At 45.1% G+C, this 19491-nt stretch overlaps 25 non-coding genes across 25 annotated transcripts; 13 read left to right on the plus strand and 12 right to left on the minus strand.

Moving 5' to 3' along the window:
- Positions 1-527: 527 nt before the first annotated feature.
- Positions 528-599, minus strand: trnae-cuc (transfer RNA glutamic acid (anticodon CUC)). The gene has a single exon. It is a non-coding gene; the product is annotated as a tRNA-Glu (tRNA).
- Positions 600-779: 180 nt separating this feature from the next.
- trnag-gcc (transfer RNA glycine (anticodon GCC)) lies at positions 780-851 on the plus strand. Its single transcript has one exon. It is a non-coding gene; the product is annotated as a tRNA-Gly (tRNA).
- A 1220-nt stretch (positions 852-2071) lies between these two features.
- Positions 2072-2143, minus strand: trnae-cuc (transfer RNA glutamic acid (anticodon CUC)). The gene has a single exon. It is a non-coding gene; the product is annotated as a tRNA-Glu (tRNA).
- Positions 2144-2323: 180 nt separating this feature from the next.
- trnag-gcc (transfer RNA glycine (anticodon GCC)) lies at positions 2324-2395 on the plus strand. Its single transcript has one exon. It is a non-coding gene; the product is annotated as a tRNA-Gly (tRNA).
- Positions 2396-3615: 1220 nt separating this feature from the next.
- On the minus strand, positions 3616-3687 carry trnae-cuc (transfer RNA glutamic acid (anticodon CUC)). The gene has a single exon. It is a non-coding gene; the product is annotated as a tRNA-Glu (tRNA).
- Positions 3688-3867: 180 nt separating this feature from the next.
- trnag-gcc (transfer RNA glycine (anticodon GCC)) lies at positions 3868-3939 on the plus strand. The gene has a single exon. It is a non-coding gene; the product is annotated as a tRNA-Gly (tRNA).
- A 1221-nt stretch (positions 3940-5160) lies between these two features.
- trnae-cuc (transfer RNA glutamic acid (anticodon CUC)) lies at positions 5161-5232 on the minus strand. The gene has a single exon. It is a non-coding gene; the product is annotated as a tRNA-Glu (tRNA).
- A 180-nt stretch (positions 5233-5412) lies between these two features.
- Positions 5413-5484, plus strand: trnag-gcc (transfer RNA glycine (anticodon GCC)). The gene has a single exon. It is a non-coding gene; the product is annotated as a tRNA-Gly (tRNA).
- Positions 5485-6705: 1221 nt separating this feature from the next.
- Positions 6706-6777, minus strand: trnae-cuc (transfer RNA glutamic acid (anticodon CUC)). Its single transcript has one exon. It is a non-coding gene; the product is annotated as a tRNA-Glu (tRNA).
- Positions 6778-6957: 180 nt separating this feature from the next.
- trnag-gcc (transfer RNA glycine (anticodon GCC)) lies at positions 6958-7029 on the plus strand. The gene has a single exon. It is a non-coding gene; the product is annotated as a tRNA-Gly (tRNA).
- A 1220-nt stretch (positions 7030-8249) lies between these two features.
- trnae-cuc (transfer RNA glutamic acid (anticodon CUC)) lies at positions 8250-8321 on the minus strand. The gene has a single exon. It is a non-coding gene; the product is annotated as a tRNA-Glu (tRNA).
- A 180-nt stretch (positions 8322-8501) lies between these two features.
- trnag-gcc (transfer RNA glycine (anticodon GCC)) lies at positions 8502-8573 on the plus strand. Its single transcript has one exon. It is a non-coding gene; the product is annotated as a tRNA-Gly (tRNA).
- Positions 8574-10027: 1454 nt separating this feature from the next.
- trnag-gcc (transfer RNA glycine (anticodon GCC)) lies at positions 10028-10099 on the plus strand. The gene has a single exon. It is a non-coding gene; the product is annotated as a tRNA-Gly (tRNA).
- An 829-nt stretch (positions 10100-10928) lies between these two features.
- On the minus strand, positions 10929-11000 carry trnae-cuc (transfer RNA glutamic acid (anticodon CUC)). Its single transcript has one exon. It is a non-coding gene; the product is annotated as a tRNA-Glu (tRNA).
- A 180-nt stretch (positions 11001-11180) lies between these two features.
- trnag-gcc (transfer RNA glycine (anticodon GCC)) lies at positions 11181-11252 on the plus strand. Its single transcript has one exon. It is a non-coding gene; the product is annotated as a tRNA-Gly (tRNA).
- Positions 11253-12473: 1221 nt separating this feature from the next.
- Positions 12474-12545, minus strand: trnae-cuc (transfer RNA glutamic acid (anticodon CUC)). Its single transcript has one exon. It is a non-coding gene; the product is annotated as a tRNA-Glu (tRNA).
- A 180-nt stretch (positions 12546-12725) lies between these two features.
- Positions 12726-12797, plus strand: trnag-gcc (transfer RNA glycine (anticodon GCC)). Its single transcript has one exon. It is a non-coding gene; the product is annotated as a tRNA-Gly (tRNA).
- An 829-nt stretch (positions 12798-13626) lies between these two features.
- Positions 13627-13698, minus strand: trnae-cuc (transfer RNA glutamic acid (anticodon CUC)). The gene has a single exon. It is a non-coding gene; the product is annotated as a tRNA-Glu (tRNA).
- Positions 13699-13878: 180 nt separating this feature from the next.
- On the plus strand, positions 13879-13950 carry trnag-gcc (transfer RNA glycine (anticodon GCC)). Its single transcript has one exon. It is a non-coding gene; the product is annotated as a tRNA-Gly (tRNA).
- Positions 13951-15172: 1222 nt separating this feature from the next.
- On the minus strand, positions 15173-15244 carry trnae-cuc (transfer RNA glutamic acid (anticodon CUC)). Its single transcript has one exon. It is a non-coding gene; the product is annotated as a tRNA-Glu (tRNA).
- A 180-nt stretch (positions 15245-15424) lies between these two features.
- trnag-gcc (transfer RNA glycine (anticodon GCC)) lies at positions 15425-15496 on the plus strand. Its single transcript has one exon. It is a non-coding gene; the product is annotated as a tRNA-Gly (tRNA).
- A 1221-nt stretch (positions 15497-16717) lies between these two features.
- Positions 16718-16789, minus strand: trnae-cuc (transfer RNA glutamic acid (anticodon CUC)). The gene has a single exon. It is a non-coding gene; the product is annotated as a tRNA-Glu (tRNA).
- Positions 16790-16969: 180 nt separating this feature from the next.
- trnag-gcc (transfer RNA glycine (anticodon GCC)) lies at positions 16970-17041 on the plus strand. The gene has a single exon. It is a non-coding gene; the product is annotated as a tRNA-Gly (tRNA).
- A 1093-nt stretch (positions 17042-18134) lies between these two features.
- Positions 18135-18206, minus strand: trnae-cuc (transfer RNA glutamic acid (anticodon CUC)). The gene has a single exon. It is a non-coding gene; the product is annotated as a tRNA-Glu (tRNA).
- A 180-nt stretch (positions 18207-18386) lies between these two features.
- Positions 18387-18458, plus strand: trnag-gcc (transfer RNA glycine (anticodon GCC)). The gene has a single exon. It is a non-coding gene; the product is annotated as a tRNA-Gly (tRNA).
- Positions 18459-19491: the final 1033 nt, after the last annotated feature.

A 19491-nucleotide genomic window follows, 5' to 3' on the forward strand; every position in this document is an offset into this window, starting at 1 on the left:
GTCGTTCAAGATTCAGGAGAGCCTTCATGAAACATGCACTTAGTCATTGCCAAGGTGATTGGGGCATATTAGCATGAAGTACGGAATGGTGGCACGGAAAGCATCTTGTTTGGCCACAAGCCCATCACAATGTTAAAATCACATTCCCTGACCGGGAATCGAATGTGAATGCATGTCACATTGAACAGGTTCACGGTCTGGGCCAATCCACAGATTCTTGGGCTTCACGCACTTTGTTTGTAACATGCAGTTCGCTTTTCACGACAGCATTCAAGACAAGTACACTTACTCATTGCACGCAGTTCTGGTAAAGTATTTCAAACTTTGGTCAAACTCCTCAACACGTGCATGCATTTTGGAAAGAAGGGATTCAAGCACTTTTTTGTAACACGTCGTTCACGATTCAGGAGAGCATTCATGAAAGATGCACGTAGTCATTGCCAAGGTGACTGGGGCATATTAGTACGGAATGGTGGTACAGAAAGCATCTTGGTTGGCCACAAGCCCATCACAATGTTAAAACCAAATTCCCTGACCGGGAATCGAACCCGGGCCGCGGCGGTGAGAGCGCCGAATCCTAGCCACTAGACCATCAGGGACGCAAAGTTCTGGTGCCAGAAAGACATGCGGGCCTTTTCCAGCAGTTATGCTAAAGTATTTCAAACGTATGTCAAATTCCTCAACACATGCCTGCAATTTGGAATAGTGTGCTTCACTAAGCACCTGCAACAGTTTTGATCGATGATTCTTCGCCATGGCACTGAGACACCTCTGTACAGGCATTGGTGGTATAGTGGTGAGCATAGCTGCTTGCCAAGCAGTTGACCCGGGTTCGATTCCCGGCCAATGCATTGGATGTAAACATCGCACTGTCTTCTCAGAAGGCTTTTCAAAGACTTGAGGTAGAGTATTTCAGACTTGTGTTTCACAAAGTACCTGCTACAGTTGTGAATGTCACATTGATCAGGTTCACGGTCTGGGCCAATCCACAGCTTTGTGTGCTTCACGCACTGTGTTTGTAACATGCAGTCGCTTTTCATGACAGGACACTCATTGCACGCAGTTCTGGTAAAGTATTACAAAGGTTTGTCAAATTCCTCAACACAAGCATGCATTTCGGAAACAAGGGCTTCAAGCTCTTTTTTTGTAACACGTCGTTCAAGATTCAGGAGAGCCTTCATGAAACATGCACTTAGTCATTGCCAAGGTGATTGGGGCATATTAGCATGAAGTACGGAATGGTGGCACGGAAAGCATCTTGTTTGGCCACAAGCCCATCACAATGTTAAAATCACATTCCCTGACCGGGAATTGAATGTGAATGAATGTCACATTGATCAGGTTCACGGTCTGGGCCAATCCACAGATTCTTGGGCTTCACGCACTTTGTTTGTAACATGCAGTTCGCTTTTCAGGACAGCATTCAAGAAAAGTACACTTACTCATTGCACGCAGTTCTGGTAAAGTATTACAAAGGTTTGTCAAATTCCTCAACACATGCATGCATTTTGGAAACAAGGGCTTCAAGCTCTTTTTTGTAACACGTCGTTCAAGATTCAGGAGAGCCTTCATGAAACATGCACTTAGTCATTGCCAAGGTGATTGGGGCATATTAGCATGAAGTACGGAATGGTGGCACGGAAAGCATCTTGTTTGGCCACAAGCCCATCACAATGTTAAAATCACATTCCCTGACCGGGAATCGAATGTGAATGCATGTCACATTGAACAGGTTCACGGTCTGGGCCAATCCACAGATTCTTGGGCTTCACGCACTTTGTTTGTAACATGCAGTTCGCTTTTCACGACAGCATTCAAGACAAGTACACTTACTCATTGCACGCAGTTCTGGTAAAGTATTTCAAACTTTGGTCAAACTCCTCAACACGTGCATGCATTTTGGAAAGAAGGGATTCAAGCACTTTTTTGTAACACGTCGTTCACGATTCAGGAGAGCATTCATGAAAGATGCACGTAGTCATTGCCAAGGTGACTGGGGCATATTAGTACGGAATGGTGGTACAGAAAGCATCTTGGTTGGCCACAAGCCCATCACAATGTTAAAACCAAATTCCCTGACCGGGAATCGAACCCGGGCCGCGGCGGTGAGAGCGCCGAATCCTAGCCACTAGACCATCAGGGACGCAAAGTTCTGGTGCCAGAAAGACATGCGGGCCTTTTCCAGCAGTTATGCTAAAGTATTTCAAACGTATGTCAAATTCCTCAACACATGCCTGCAATTTGGAATAGTGTGCTTCACTAAGCACCTGCAACAGTTTTGATCGATGATTCTTCGCCATGGCACTGAGACACCTCTGTACAGGCATTGGTGGTATAGTGGTGAGCATAGCTGCTTGCCAAGCAGTTGACCCGGGTTCGATTCCCGGCCAATGCATTGGATGTAAACATCGCACTGTCTTCTCAGAAGGCTTTTCAAAGACTTGAGGTAGAGTATTTCAGACTTGTGTTTCACAAAGTACCTGCTACAGTTGTGAATGTCACATTGATCAGGTTCACGGTCTGGGCCAATCCACAGCTTTGTGTGCTTCACGCACTGTGTTTGTAACATGCAGTCGCTTTTCATGACAGGACACTCATTGAACGCCGTTCTGGTAAAGTATTACAGAGGTTTGTCAAATTCCTCAACACAAGCATGCATTTTGGAAACAAGGGCTTCAAGCTCTTTTTTGTAACACGTCGTTCAAGATTCAGGAGAGCCTTCATGAAACATGCACTTAGTCATTGCCAAGGTGATTGGGGCATATTAGCATGAAGTACGGAATGGTGGCACGGAAAGCATCTTGTTTGGCCACAAGCCCATCACAATGTTAAAATCACATTCCCTGACCGGGAATTGAATGTGAATGAATGTCACATTGATCAGGTTCACGGTCTGGGCCAATCCACAGATTCTTGGGCTTCACGCACTTTGTTTGTAACATGCAGTTCGCTTTTCAGGACAGCATTCAAGAAAAGTACACTTACTCATTGCACGCAGTTCTGGTAAAGTATTACAAAGGTTTGTCAAATTCCTCAACACATGCATGCATTTTGGAAACAAGGGCTTCAAGCTCTTTTTTTGTAACACGTCGTTCAAGATTCAGGAGAGCCTTCATGAAACATGCACTTAGTCATTGCCAAGGTGATTGGGGCATATTAGCATGAAGTACGGAATGGTGGCACGGAAAGCATCTTGTTTGGCCACAAGCCCATCACAATGTTAAAATCACATTCCCTGACCGGGAATCGAATGTGAATGCATGTCACATTGAACAGGTTCACGGTCTGGGCCAATCCACAGATTCTTGGGCTTCACGCACTTTGTTTGTAACATGCAGTTCGCTTTTCACGACAGCATTCAAGACAAGTACACTTACTCATTGCACGCAGTTCTGGTAAAGTATTTCAAACTTTGGTCAAACTCCTCAACACGTGCATGCATTTTGGAAAGAAGGGATTCAAGCACTTTTTTGTAACACGTCGTTCACGATTCAGGAGAGCATTCATGAAAGATGCACGTAGTCATTGCCAAGGTGACTGGGGCATATTAGTACGGAATGGTGGTACAGAAAGCATCTTGGTTGGCCACAAGCCCATCACAATGTTAAAACCAAATTCCCTGACCGGGAATCGAACCCGGGCCGCGGCGGTGAGAGCGCCGAATCCTAGCCACTAGACCATCAGGGACGCAAAGTTCTGGTGCCAGAAAGACATGCGGGCCTTTTCCAGCAGTTATGCTAAAGTATTTCAAACGTATGTCAAATTCCTCAACACATGCCTGCAATTTGGAATAGTGTGCTTCACTAAGCACCTGCAACAGTTTTGATCGATGATTCTTCGCCATGGCACTGAGACACCTCTGTACAGGCATTGGTGGTATAGTGGTGAGCATAGCTGCTTGCCAAGCAGTTGACCCGGGTTCGATTCCCGGCCAATGCATTGGATGTAAACATCGCACTGTCTTCTCAGAAGGCTTTTCAAAGACTTGAGGTAGAGTATTTCAGACTTGTGTTTCACAAAGTACCTGCTACAGTTGTGAATGTCACATTGATCAGGTTCACGGTCTGGGCCAATCCACAGCTTTGTGTGCTTCACGCACTGTGTTTGTAACATGCAGTCGCTTTTCATGACAGGACACTCATTGCACGCAGTTCTGGTAAAGTATTACAAAGGTTTGTCAAATTCCTCAACACAAGCATGCATTTTGGAAACAAGGGCTTCAAGCTCTTTTTTTGTAACACGTCGTTCAAGATTCAGGAGAGCCTTCATGAAACATGCACTTAGTCATTGCCAAGGTGATTGGGGCATATTAGCATGAAGTACGGAATGGTGGCACGGAAAGCATCTTGTTTGGCCACAAGCCCATCACAATGTTAAAATCACATTCCCTGACCGGGAATTGAATGTGAATGAATGTCACATTGATCAGGTTCACGGTCTGGGCCAATCCACAGATTCTTGGGCTTCACGCACTTTGTTTGTAACATGCAGTTCGCTTTTCAGGACAGCATTCAAGAAAAGTACACTTACTCATTGCACGCAGTTCTGGTAAAGTATTACAAAGGTTTGTCAAATTCCTCAACACATGCATGCATTTTGGAAACAAGGGCTTCAAGCTCTTTTTTTGTAACACGTCGTTCAAGATTCAGGAGAGCCTTCATGAAACATGCACTTAGTCATTGCCAAGGTGATTGGGGCATATTAGCATGAAGTACGGAATGGTGGCACGGAAAGCATCTTGTTTGGCCACAAGCCCATCACAATGTTAAAATCACATTCCCTGACCGGGAATCGAATGTGAATGCATGTCACATTGAACAGGTTCACGGTCTGGGCCAATCCACAGATTCTTGGGCTTCACGCACTTTGTTTGTAACATGCAGTTCGCTTTTCACGACAGCATTCAAGACAAGTACACTTACTCATTGCACGCAGTTCTGGTAAAGTATTTCAAACTTTGGTCAAACTCCTCAACACGTGCATGCATTTTGGAAAGAAGGGATTCAAGCACTTTTTTGTAACACGTCGTTCACGATTCAGGAGAGCATTCATGAAAGATGCACGTAGTCATTGCCAAGGTGACTGGGGCATATTAGTACGGAATGGTGGTACAGAAAGCATCTTGGTTGGCCACAAGCCCATCACAATGTTAAAACCAAATTCCCTGACCGGGAATCGAACCCGGGCCGCGGCGGTGAGAGCGCCGAATCCTAGCCACTAGACCATCAGGGACGCAAAGTTCTGGTGCCAGAAAGACATGCGGGCCTTTTCCAGCAGTTATGCTAAAGTATTTCAAACGTATGTCAAATTCCTCAACACATGCCTGCAATTTGGAATAGTGTGCTTCACTAAGCACCTGCAACAGTTTTGATCGATGATTCTTCGCCATGGCACTGAGACACCTCTGTACAGGCATTGGTGGTATAGTGGTGAGCATAGCTGCTTGCCAAGCAGTTGACCCGGGTTCGATTCCCGGCCAATGCATTGGATGTAAACATCGCACTGTCTTCTCAGAAGGCTTTTCAAAGACTTGAGGTAGAGTATTTCAGACTTGTGTTTCACAAAGTACCTGCTACAGTTGTGAATGTCACATTGATCAGGTTCACGGTCTGGGCCAATCCACAGCTTTGTGTGCTTCACGCACTGTGTTTGTAACATGCAGTCGCTTTTCATGACAGGACACTCATTGCACGCAGTTCTGGTAAAGTATTACAAAGGTTTGTCAAATTCCTCAACACAAGCATGCATTTTGGAAACAAGGGCTTCAAGCTCTTTTTTGTAACACGTCGTTCAAGATTCAGGAGAGCCTTCATGAAACATGCACTTAGTCATTGCCAAGGTGATTGGGGCATATTAGCATGAAGTACGGAATGGTGGCACGGAAAGCATCTTGTTTGGCCACAAGCCCATCACAATGTTAAAATCACATTCCCTGACCGGGAATTGAATGTGAATGAATGTCACATTGATCAGGTTCACGGTCTGGGCCAATCCACAGATTCTTGGGCTTCACGCACTTTGTTTGTAACATGCAGTTCGCTTTTCAGGACAGCATTCAAGAAAAGTACACTTACTCATTGCACGCAGTTCTGGTAAAGTATTACAAAGGTTTGTCAAATTCCTCAACACATGCATGCATTTTGGAAACAAGGGCTTCAAGCTCTTTTTTTTTTAACACGTCGTTCAAGATTCAGGAGAGCCTTCGTGAAACATGCACTTAGTCATTGCCAAGGTGATTGGGGCATATTAGCATGAAGTACGGAATGGTGGCACGGAAAGCATCTTGTTTGGCCACAAGCCCATCACAATGTTAAAATCACATTCCCTGACCGGGAATCGAATGTGAATGCATGTCACATTGAACAGGTTCACGGTCTGGGCCAATCCACAGATTCTTGGGCTTCACGCACTTTGTTTGTAACATGCAGTTCGCTTTTCACGACAGCATTCAAGACAAGTACACTTACTCATTGCACGCAGTTCTGGTAAAGTATTTCAAACTTTGGTCAAACTCCTCAACACGTGCATGCATTTTGGAAAGAAGGGATTCAAGCACTTTTTTGTAACACGTCGTTCACGATTCAGGAGAGCATTCATGAAAGATGCACGTAGTCATTGCCAAGGTGACTGGGGCATATTAGTACGGAATGGTGGTACAGAAAGCATCTTGGTTGGCCACAAGCCCATCACAATGTTAAAACCAAATTCCCTGACCGGGAATCGAACCCGGGCCGCGGCGGTGAGAGCGCCGAATCCTAGCCACTAGACCATCAGGGACGCAAAGTTCTGGTGCCAGAAAGACATGCGGGCCTTTTCCAGCAGTTATGCTAAAGTATTTCAAACGTATGTCAAATTCCTCAACACATGCCTGCAATTTGGAATAGTGTGCTTCACTAAGCACCTGCAACAGTTTTGATCGATGATTCTTCGCCATGGCACTGAGACACCTCTGTACAGGCATTGGTGGTATAGTGGTGAGCATAGCTGCTTGCCAAGCAGTTGACCCGGGTTCGATTCCCGGCCAATGCATTGGATGTAAACGTCGCACTGTCTTCTCAGAAGGCTTTTCAAAGACTTGAGGTAGAGTATTTCAGACTTGTGTTTCACAAAGTACCTGCTACAGTTGTGAATGTCACATTGATCAGGTTCACGGTCTGGGCCAATCCACAGCTTTGTGTGCTTCACGCACTGTGTTTGTAACATGCAGTCGCTTTTCATGACAGGACACTCATTGCACGCAGTTCTGGTAAAGTATTACAAAGGTTTGTCAAATTCCTCAACACAAGCATGCATTTTGGAAACAAGGGCTTCAAGCTCTTTTTTGTAACACGTCGTTCAAGATTCAGGAGAGCCTTCATGAAACATGCACTTAGTCATTGCCAAGGTGATTGGGGCATATTAGCATGAAGTACGGAATGGTGGCACGGAAAGCATCTTGTTTGGCCACAAGCCCATCACAATGTTAAAATCACATTCCCTGACCGGGAATTGAATGTGAATGAATGTCACATTGATCAGGTTCACGGTCTGGGCCAATCCACAGATTCTTGGGCTTCACGCACTTTGTTTGTAACATGCAGTTCGCTTTTCAGGACAGCATTCAAGAAAAGTACACTTACTCATTGCACGCAGTTCTGGTAAAGTATTACAAAGGTTTGTCAAATTCCTCAACACATGCATGCATTTTGGAAACAAGGGCTTCAAGCTCTTTTTTTGTAACACGTCGTTCAAGATTCAGGAGAGCCTTCATGAAACATGCACTTAGTCATTGCCAAGGTGATTGGGGCATATTAGCATGAAGTACGGAATGGTGGCACGGAAAGCATCTTGTTTGGCCACAAGCCCATCACAATGTTAAAATCACATTCCCTGACCGGGAATCGAATGTGAATGCATGTCACATTGAACAGGTTCACGGTCTGGGCCAATCCACAGATTCTTGGGCTTCACGCACTTTGTTTGTAACATGCAGTTCGCTTTTCACGACAGCATTCAAGACAAGTACACTTACTCATTGCACGCAGTTCTGGTAAAGTATTTCAAACTTTGGTCAAACTCCTCAACACGTGCATGCATTTTGGAAAGAAGGGATTCAAGCACTTTTTTGTAACACGTCGTTCACGATTCAGGAGAGCATTCATGAAAGATGCACGTAGTCATTGCCAAGGTGACTGGGGCATATTAGTACGGAATGGTGGTACAGAAAGCATCTTGGTTGGCCACAAGCCCATCACAATGTTAAAACCAAATTCCCTGACCGGGAATCGAACCCGGGCCGCGGCGGTGAGAGCGCCGAATCCTAGCCACTAGACCATCAGGGACGCAAAGTTCTGGTGCCAGAAAGACATGCGGGCCTTTTCCAGCAGTTATGCTAAAGTATTTCAAACGTATGTCAAATTCCTCAACACATGCCTGCAATTTGGAATAGTGTGCTTCACTAAGCACCTGCAACAGTTTTGATCGATGATTCTTCGCCATGGCACTGAGACACCTCTGTACAGGCATTGGTGGTATAGTGGTGAGCATAGCTGCTTGCCAAGCAGTTGACCCGGGTTCGATTCCCGGCCAATGCATTGGATGTAAACGTCGCACTGTCTTCTCAGAAGGCTTTTCAAAGACTTGAGGTAGAGTATTTCAGACTTGTGTTTCACAAAGTACCTGCTACAGTTGTGAATGTCACATTGATCAGGTTCACGGTCTGGGCCAATCCACAGCTTTGTGTGCTTCACGCACTGTGTTTGTAACATGCAGTCGCTTTTCATGACAGGACACTCATTGCACGCAGTTCTGGTAAAGTATTACAAAGGTTTGTCAAATTCCTCAACACAAGCATGCATTTCGGAAACAAGGGCTTCAAGCTCTTTTTTTGTAACACGTCGTTCAAGATTCAGGAGAGCCTTCATGAAACATGCACTTAGTCATTGCCAAGGTGATTGGGGCATATTAGCATGAAGTACGGAATGGTGGCACGGAAAGCATCTTGTTTGGCCACAAGCCCATCACAATGTTAAAATCACATTCCCTGACCGGGAATTGAATGTGAATGAATGTCACATTGATCAGGTTCACGGTCTGGGCCAATCCACAGATTCTTGGGCTTCACGCACTTTGTTTGTAACATGCAGTTCGCTTTTCAGGACAGCATTCAAGAAAAGTACACTTACTCATTGCACGCAGTTCTGGTAAAGTATTACAAAGGTTTGTCAAATTCCTCAACACATGCATGCATTTTGGAAACAAGGGCTTCAAGCTCTTTTTTTGTAACACGTCGTTCAAGATTCAGGAGAGCCTTCATGAAACATGCACTTAGTCATTGCCAAGGTGATTGGGGCATATTAGCATGAAGTACGGAATGGTGGCACGGAAAGCATCTTGTTTGGCCACAAGCCCATCACAATGTTAAAATCACATTCCCTGACCGGGAATCGAATGTGAATGCATGTCACATTGAACAGGTTCACGGTCTGGGCCAATCCACAGATTCTTGGGCTTCACGCACTTTGTTTGTAACATGCAGTTCGCTTTTCACGACAGCATTCAAGACAAGTACACTTACTCATTGCACGCAGTTCTGGTAAAGTATTTCAAACTTTGGTCAAACTCCTCAACACGTGCATGCATTTTGGAAAGAAGGGATTCAAGCACTTTTTGTAACGTCGTTCACGATTCAGGAGAGCATTCATAAAGATGCACGTAGTCATTGCCAAGGTGACGGGGCATATAGTACGGAATGGTGGTCAGAAAGCATCTTGGTTGGCCAAAGCCCATCACAATTTAAAACCAAATTCCCGACCGGAAAACCCGGGCCGGTGAGAGCGCCGAATCCTAGCCACTAGACCATCAGGGACGCAAAGTTCTGGTGCCAGAAAGACATGCGGGCCTTTTCCAGCAGTTATGCTAAAGTATTTCAAACGTATGTCAAATTCCTCAACACATGCCTGCAATTTGGAATAGTGTGCTTCACTAAGCACCTGCAACAGTTTTGATCGATGATTCTTCGCCATGGCACTGAGACACCTCTGTACAGGCATTGGTGGTATAGTGGTGAGCATAGCTGCTTGCCAAGCAGTTGACCCGGGTTCGATTCCCGGCCAATGCATTGGATGTAAACATCGCACTGTCTTCTCAGAAGGCTTTTCAAAGACTTGAGGTAGAGTATTTCAGACTTGTGTTTCACAAAGTACCTGCTACAGTTGTGAATGTCACATTGATCAGGTTCACGGTCTGGGCCAATCCACAGCTTTGTGTGCTTCACGCACTGTGTTTGTAACATGCAGTCGCTTTTCATGACAGGACACTCATTGAACGCAGTTCTGGTAAAGTATTACAAAGGTTTGTCAAATTCCTCAACACAAGCATGCATTTTGGAAACAAGGGCTTCAAGCTCTTTTTTTGTAACACGTCGTTCAAGATTCAGGAGAGCCTTCATGAAACATGCACTTAGTCATTACCAAGGTGATTGGGGCATATTAGCATGAAGTACGGAATGGTGGCACGGAAAGCATCTTGTTTGGCCACAAGCCCATCACAATGTTAAAATCACATTCCCTGACCGGGAATTGAATGTGAATGAATGTCACATTGATCAGGTTCACGGTCTGGGCCAATCCACAGATTCTTGGGCTTCACGCACTTTGTTTGTAACATGCAGTTCGCTTTTCACGACAGCATTCAAGACAAGTACACTTACTCATTGCACGCAGTTCTGGTAAAGTATTTCAAACTTTGGTCAAACTCCTCAACACGTGCATGCATTTTGGAAAGAAGGGATTCAAGCACTTTTTTGTAACACGTCGTTCACGATTCAGGAGAGCATTCATGAAAGATGCACGTAGTCATTGCCAAGGTGACTGGGGCATATTAGTACGGAATGGTGGTACAGAAAGCATCTTGGTTGGCCACAAGCCCATCACAATGTTAAAACCAAATTCCCTGACCGGGAATCGAACCCGGGCCGCGGCGGTGAGAGCGCCGAATCCTAGCCACTAGACCATCAGGGACGCAAAGTTCTGGTGCCAGAAAGACATGCGGGCCTTTTCCAGCAGTTATGCTAAAGTATTTCAAACGTATGTCAAATTCCTCAACACATGCCTGCAATTTGGAATAGTGTGCTTCACTAAGCACCTGCAACAGTTTTGATCGATGATTCTTCGCCATGGCACTGAGACACCTCTGTACAGGCATTGGTGGTATAGTGGTGAGCATAGCTGCTTGCCAAGCAGTTGACCCGGGTTCGATTCCCGGCCAATGCATTGGATGTAAACATCGCACTGTCTTCTCAGAAGGCTTTTCAAAGACTTGAGGTAGAGTATTTCAGACTTGTGTTTCACAAAGTACCTGCTACAGTTGTGAATGTCACATTGATCAGGTTCACGGTCTGGGCCAATCCACAGCTTTGTGTGCTTCACGCACTGTGTTTGTAACATGCAGTCGCTTTTCATGACAGGACACTCATTGAACGCAGTTCTGGTAAAGTATTACAAAGGTTTGTCAAATTCCTCAACACAAGCATGCATTTTGGAAACAAGGGCTTCAAGCTCTTTTTTGTAACACGTCGTTCAAGATTCAGGAGAGCCTTCATGAAACATGCACTTAGTCATTACCAAGGTGATTGGGGCATATTAGCATGAAGTACGGAATGGTGGCACGGAAAGCATCTTGTTTGGCCACAAGCCCATCACAATGTTAAAATCACATTCCCTGACCGGGAATTGAATGTGAATGAATGTCACATTGATCAGGTTCACGGTCTGGGCCAATCCACAGATTCTTGGGCTTCACGCACTTTGTTTGTAACATGCAGTTCGCTTTTCAGGACAGCATTCAAGAAAAGTACACTTACTCATTGCACGCAGTTCTGGTAAAGTATTACAAAGGTTTGTCAAATTCCTCAACACATGCATGCATTTTGGAAACAAGGGCTTCAAGCTCTTTTTTTTGTAACACGTCGTTCAAGATTCAGGAGAGCCTTCATGAAACATGCACTTAGTCATTGCCAAGGTGATTGGGGCATATTAGCATGAAGTACGGAATGGTGGCACGGAAAGCATCTTGTTTGGCCACAAGCCCATCACAATGTTAAAATCACATTCCCTGACCGGGAATCGAATGTGAATGCATGTCACATTGAACAGGTTCACGGTCTGGGCCAATCCACAGATTCTTGGGCTTCACGCACTTTGTTTGTAACATGCAGTTCGCTTTTCACGACAGCATTCAAGACAAGTACACTTACTCATTGCACGCAGTTCTGGTAAAGTATTTCAAACTTTGGTCAAACTCCTCAACACGTGCATGCATTTTGGAAAGAAGGGATTCAAGCACTTTTTTGTAACACGTCGTTCACGATTCAGGAGAGCATTCATGAAAGATGCACGTAGTCATTGCCAAGGTGACTGGGGCATATTAGTACGGAATGGTGGTACAGAAAGCATCTTGGTTGGCCACAAGCCCATCACAATGTTAAAACCAAATTCCCTGACCGGGAATCGAACCCGGGCCGCGGCGGTGAGAGCGCCGAATCCTAGCCACTAGACCATCAGGGACGCAAAGTTCTGGTGCCAGAAAGACATGCGGGCCTTTTCCAGCAGTTATGCTAAAGTATTTCAAACGTATGTCAAATTCCTCAACACATGCCTGCAATTTGGAATAGTGTGCTTCACTAAGCACCTGCAACAGTTTTGATCGATGATTCTTCGCCATGGCACTGAGACACCTCTGTACAGGCATTGGTGGTATAGTGGTGAGCATAGCTGCTTGCCAAGCAGTTGACCCGGGTTCGATTCCCGGCCAATGCATTGGATGTAAACATCGCACTGTCTTCTCAGAAGGCTTTTCAAAGACTTGAGGTAGAGTATTTCAGACTTGTGTTTCACAAAGTACCTGCTACAGTTGTGAATGTCACATTGATCAGGTTCACGGTCTGGGCCAATCCACAGCTTTGTGTGCTTCACGCACTGTGTTTGTAACATGCAGTCGCTTTTCATGACAGGACACTCATTGCACGCAGTTCTGGTAAAGTATTACAAAGGTTTGTCAAATTCCTCAACACATGCATGCATTTTGGAAACAAGGGCTTCAAGCTCTTTTTTTGTAACACGTCGTTCAAGATTCAGGAGAGCCTTCATGAAACATGCACTTAGTCATTGCCAAGGTGATTGGGGCATATTAGCATGAAGTACGGAATGGTGGCACGGAAAGCATCTTGTTTGGCCACAAGCCCATCACAATGTTAAAATCACATTCCCTGACCGGGAATCGAATGTGAATGCATGTCACATTGAACAGGTTCACGGTCTGGGCCAATCCACAGATTCTTGGGCTTCACGCATTTTGTTTGTAACATGCAGTTCGCTTTTCACGACAGCATTCAAGACAAGTACACTTACTCATTGCACGCAGTTCTGGTAAAGTATTTCAAACTTTGGTCAAACTCCTCAACACGTGCATGCATTTTGGAAAGAAGGGATTCAAGCACTTTTTTGTAACACGTCGTTCACGATTCAGGAGAGCATTCATGAAAGATGCACGTAGTCATTGCCAAGGTGACTGGGGCATATTAGTACGGAATGGTGGTACAGAAAGCATCTTGGTTGGCCACAAGCCCATCACAATGTTAAAACCAAATTCCCTGACCGGGAATCGAACCCGGGCCGCGGCGGTGAGAGCGCCGAATCCTAGCCACTAGACCATCAGGGACGCAAAGTTCTGGTGCCAGAAAGACATGCGGGCCTTTTCCAGCAGTTATGCTAAAGTATTTCAAACGTATGTCAAATTCCTCAACACATGCCTGCAATTTGGAATAGTGTGCTTCACTAAGCACCTGCAACAGTTTTGATCGATGATTCTTCGCCATGGCACTGAGACACCTCTGTACAGGCATTGGTGGTATAGTGGTGAGCATAGCTGCTTGCCAAGCAGTTGACCCGGGTTCGATTCCCGGCCAATGCATTGGATGTAAACATCGCACTGTCTTCTCAGAAGGCTTTTCAAAGACTTGAGGTAGAGTATTTCAGACTTGTGTTTCACAAAGTACCTGCTACAGTTGTGAATGTCACATTGATCAGGTTCACGGTCTGGGCCAATCCACAGCTTTGTGTGCTTCACGCACTGTGTTTGTAACATGCAGTCGCTTTTCATGACAGGACACTCATTGCACGCAGTTCTGGTAAAGTATTACAAAGGTTTGTCAAATTCCTCAACACAAGCATGCATTTCGGAAACAAGGGCTTCAAGCTCTTTTTTTGTAACACGTCGTTCAAGATTCAGGAGAGCCTTCATGAAACATGCACTTAGTCATTGCCAAGGTGATTGGGGCATATTAGCATGAAGTACGGAATGGTGGCACGGAAAGCATCTTGTTTGGCCACAAGCCCATCACAATGTTAAAATCACATTCCCTGACCGGGAATTGAATGTGAATGAATGTCACATTGATCAGGTTCACGGTCTGGGCCAATCCACAGATTCTTGGGCTTCACGCACTTTGTTTGTAACATGCAGTTCGCTTTTCAGGACAGCATTCAAGAAAAGTACACTTACTCATTGCACGCAGTTCTGGTAAAGTATTACAAAGGTTTGTCAAATTCCTCAACACATGCATGCATTTTGGAAACAAGGGCTTCAAGCTCTTTTTTTTGTAACACGTCGTTCAAGATTCAGGAGAGCCTTCATGAAACATGCACTTAGTCATTGCCAAGGTGATTGGGGCATATTAGCATGAAGTACGGAATGGTGGCACGGAAAGCATCTTGTTTGGCCACAAGCCCATCACAATGTTAAAATCACATTCCCTGACCGGGAATCGAATGTGAATGCATGTCACATTGAACAGGTTCACGGTCTGGGCCAATCCACAGATTCTTGGGCTTCACGCACTTTGTTTGTAACATGCAGTTCGCTTTTCACGACAGCATTCAAGACAAGTACACTTACTCATTGCACGCAGTTCTGGTAAAGTATTTCAAACTTTGGTCAAACTCCTCAACACGTGCATGCATTTTGGAAAGAAGGGATTCAAGCACTTTTTTGTAACACGTCGTTCACGATTCAGGAGAGCATTCATGAAAGATGCACGTAGTCATTGCCAAGGTGACTGGGGCATATTAGTACGGAATGGTGGTACAGAAAGCATCTTGGTTGGCCACAAGCCCATCACAATGTTAAAACCAAATTCCCTGACCGGGAATCGAACCCGGGCCGCGGCGGTGAGAGCGCCGAATCCTAGCCACTAGACCATCAGGGACGCAAAGTTCTGGTGCCAGAAAGACATGCGGGCCTTTTCCAGCAGTTATGCTAAAGTATTTCAAACGTATGTCAAATTCCTCAACACATGCCTGCAATTTGGAATAGTGTGCTTCACTAAGCACCTGCAACAGTTTTGATCGATGATTCTTCACCATGGCACTGAGACACCTCTGTACAGGCATTGGTGGTATAGTGGTGAGCATAGCTGCTTGCCAAGCAGTTGACCCGGGTTCGATTCCCGGCCAATGCATTGGATGTAAACATCGCACTGTCTTCTCAGAAGGCTTTTCAAAGACTTGAGGTAGAGTATTTCAGACTTGTGTTTCACAAAGTACCTGCTACAGTTGTGAATGTCACATTGATCAGGTTCACGGTCTGGGCCAATCCACAGCTTTGTGTGCTTCACGCACTGTGTTTGTAACATGCAGTCGCTTTTCATGACAGGACACTCATTGCACGCAGTTCTGGTAAAGTATTACAAAGGTTTGTCAAATTCCTCAACACAAGCATGCATTTCGGAAACAAGGGCTTCTAGCTCTTTTTTTGTAACACGTCGTTCAAGATTCAGGAGAGCCTTCATGAAACATGCACTTAGTCATTGCCAAGGTGATTGGGGCATATTAGCATGAAGTACGGAATGGTGGCACGGAAAGCATCTTGTTTGGCCACAAGCCCATCACAATGTTAAAATCACATTCCCTGACCGGGAATTGAATGTGAATGAATGTCACATTGATCAGGTTCACGGTCTGGGCCAATCCACAGATTCTTGGGCTTCACGCACTTTGTTTGTAACATGCAGTTCGCTTTTCAGGACAGCATTCAAGAAAAGTACACTTACTCATTGCACGCAGTTCTGGTAAAGTATTACAAAGGTTTGTCAAATTCCTCAACACATGCATGCATTTTGGAAACAAGGGCTTCAAGCTCTTTTTTTGTAACACGTCGTTCAAGATTCAGGAGAGCCTTCATGAAATATGCACTTAGTCATTGCCAAGGTGATTGGGGCATATTAGCATGAAGTACGGAATGGTGGCACGGAAAGCATCTTGTTTGGCCACAAGCCCATCACAATGTTAAAATCACATTCCCTGACCGGGAATCGAATGTGAATGCATGTCACATTGAACAGGTTCACGGTCTGGGCCAATCCACAGATTCTTGGGCTTCACGCACTTTGTTTGTAACATGCAGTTCGCTTTTCACGACAGCATTCAAGACAAGTACACTTACTCATTGCACGCAGTTCTGGTAAAGTATTTCAAACTTTGGTCAAACTCCTCAACACGTGCATGCATTTTGGAAAGAAGGGATTCAAGCACTTTTTTGTAACACGTCGTTCACGATTCAGGAGAGCATTCATGAAAGATGCACGTAGTCATTGCCAAGGTGACTGGGGCATATTAGTACGGAATGGTGGTACAGAAAGCATCTTGGTTGGCCACAAGCCCATCACAATGTTAAAACCAAATTCCCTGACCGGGAATCGAACCCGGGCCGCGGCGGTGAGAGCGCCGAATCCTAGCCACTAGACCATCAGGGACGCAAAGTTCTGGTGCCAGAAAGACATGCGGGCCTTTTCCAGCAGTTATGCTAAAGTATTTCAAACGTATGTCAAATTCCTCAACACATGCCTGCAATTTGGAATAGTGTGCTTCACTAAGCACCTGCAACAGTTTTGATCGATGATTCTTCGCCATGGCACTGAGACACCTCGGTACAGGCATTGGTGGTATAGTGGTGAGCATAGCTGCTTGCCAAGCAGTTGACCCTGGTTCGATTCCCGGCCAATGCATTGGATGTAAACATCGCACTGTCTTCTCAGAAGGCTTTTCAAAGACTTGAGGTAGAGTATTTCAGACTTGTGTTTCACAAAGTACCTGCTACAGTTGTGAATGTCACATTGATCAGGTTCACGGTCTGGGCCAATCCACAGCTTTGTGTGCTTCACGCACTGTGTTTGTAACATGCAGTCGCTTTTCATGACAGGACACTCATTGAACGCAGTTCTGGTAAAGTATTACAAAGGTTTGTCAAATTCCTCAACACAAGCATGCATTTCGGAAACAAGGGCTTCAAGCTCTTTTTTTGTAACACAATGTTAAAATCACATTCCCTGACCGGGAATTGAATGTGAATGAATGTCACATTGATCAGGTTCACGGTCTGGGCCAATCCACAGATTCTTGGGCTTCACGCACTTTGTTTGTAACATGCAGTTCGCTTTTCAGGACAGCATTCAAGAAAAGTACACTTACTCATTGCACGCAGTTCTGGTAAAGTATTACAAAGGTTTGTCAAATTCCTCAACACATGCATGCATTTTGGAAACAAGGGCTTCAAGCTCTTTTTTTGTAACACGTCGTTCAAGATTCAGGAGAGCCTTCATGAAACATGCACTTAGTCATTGCCAAGGTGATTGGGGAATATTAGCATGAAGTACGGAATGGTGGCACGGAAAGCATCTTGTTTGGCCACAAGCCCATCACAATGTTAAAATCACATTCCCTGACCGGGAATCGAATGTGAATGCATGTCACATTGAACAGGTTCACGGTCTGGGCCAATCCACAGATTCTTGGGCTTCACGCATTTTGTTTGTAACATGCAGTTCGCTTTTCACGACAGCATTCAAGACAAGTACACTTACTCATTGCACGCAGTTCTGGTAAAGTATTTCAAACTTTGGTCAAACTCCTCAACACGTGCATGCATTTTGGAAAGAAGGGATTCAAGCACTTTTTTGTAACACGTCGTTCACGATTCAGGAGAGCATTCATGAAAGATGCACGTAGTCATTGCCAAGGTGACTGGGGCATATTAGTACGGAATGGTGGTACAGAAAGCATCTTGGTTGGCCACAAGCCCATCACAATGTTAAAACCAAATTCCCTGACCGGGAATCGAACCCGGGCCGCGGCTGTGAGAGCGCCGAATCCTAGCCACTAGACCATCAGGGACGCAAAGTTCTGGTGCCAGAAAGACATGCGGGCCTTTTCCAGCAGTTATGCTAAAGTATTTCAAACGTATGTCAAATTCCTCAACACATGCCTGCAATTTGGAATAGTGTGCTTCACTAAGCACCTGCAACAGTTTTGATCGATGATTCTTCGCCATGGCACTGAGACACCTCTGTACAGGCATTGGTGGTATAGTGGTGAGCATAGCTGCTTGCCAAGCAGTTGACCCGGGTTCGATTCCCGGCCAATGCATTGGATGTAAACATCGCACTGTCTTCTCAGAAGGCTTTTCAAAGACTTGAGGTAGAGTATTTCAGACTTGTGTTTCACAAAGTACCTGCTACAGTTGTGAATGTCACATTGATCAGGTTCACGGTCTGGGCCAATCCACAGCTTTGTGTGCTTCACGCGCTGTGTTTGTAACATGCAGTCGCTTTTCATGACAGGACACTCATTGCACGCAGTTCTGGTAAAGTATTACAAAGGTTTGTCAAATTCCTCAACACAAGCATGCATTTCAGAAACAAGGGCTTCAAGCTCTTTTTTTGAACACGTCGTTCAAGATTCAGGAGAGCCTTCATGAAACATGCACTTAGTCATTGCCAAGGTGATTGGGGCATATTAGCATGAAGTACGGAATGGTGGCACGGAAAGCATCTTGTTTGGCCACAAGCCCATCACAATGTTAAAATCACATTCCCTGACCGGGAATTGAATGTGAATGAATGTCACATTGATCAGGTTCACGGTCTGGGCCAATCCACAGATTCTTGGGCTTCACGCACTTTGTTTGTAACATGCAGTTCGCTTTTCAGGACAGCATTCAAGAAAAGTACACTTACTCATTGCACGCAGTTCTGGTAAAGTATTACAAACGTTTGTCAAATTCCTCAACACATGCATGCATTTTGGAAACAAGGGCTTCAAGCACTTTTTTGTAACACGTCGTTCAAGATTCAGGAGAGCCTTCATGAAACATGCACTTAGTCATTGCCAAGGTGATTGGGGCATATTAGCATGAAGTACGGAATGGTGGCACGGAAAGCATCTTGTTTGGCCACAAGCCCATCACAATGTTAAAATCACATTCCCTGACCGGGAATCGAATGTGAATGCATGTCACATTGAACAGGTTCACGGTCTGGGCCAATCCACAGATTCTTGGGCTTCACGCACTTTGTTTGTAACATGCAGTTCGCTTTTCACGACAGCATTCAAGACAAGTACACTTACTCATTGCACGCAGTTCTGGTAAAGTATTTCAAACTTTGGTCAAACTCCTCAA

This window comes from Dicentrarchus labrax, unplaced genomic scaffold (genome assembly GCF_905237075.1).
Source record: "Dicentrarchus labrax unplaced genomic scaffold, dlabrax2021, whole genome shotgun sequence".
Taxonomy (NCBI): Eukaryota; Metazoa; Chordata; class Actinopteri; family Moronidae; genus Dicentrarchus; species Dicentrarchus labrax.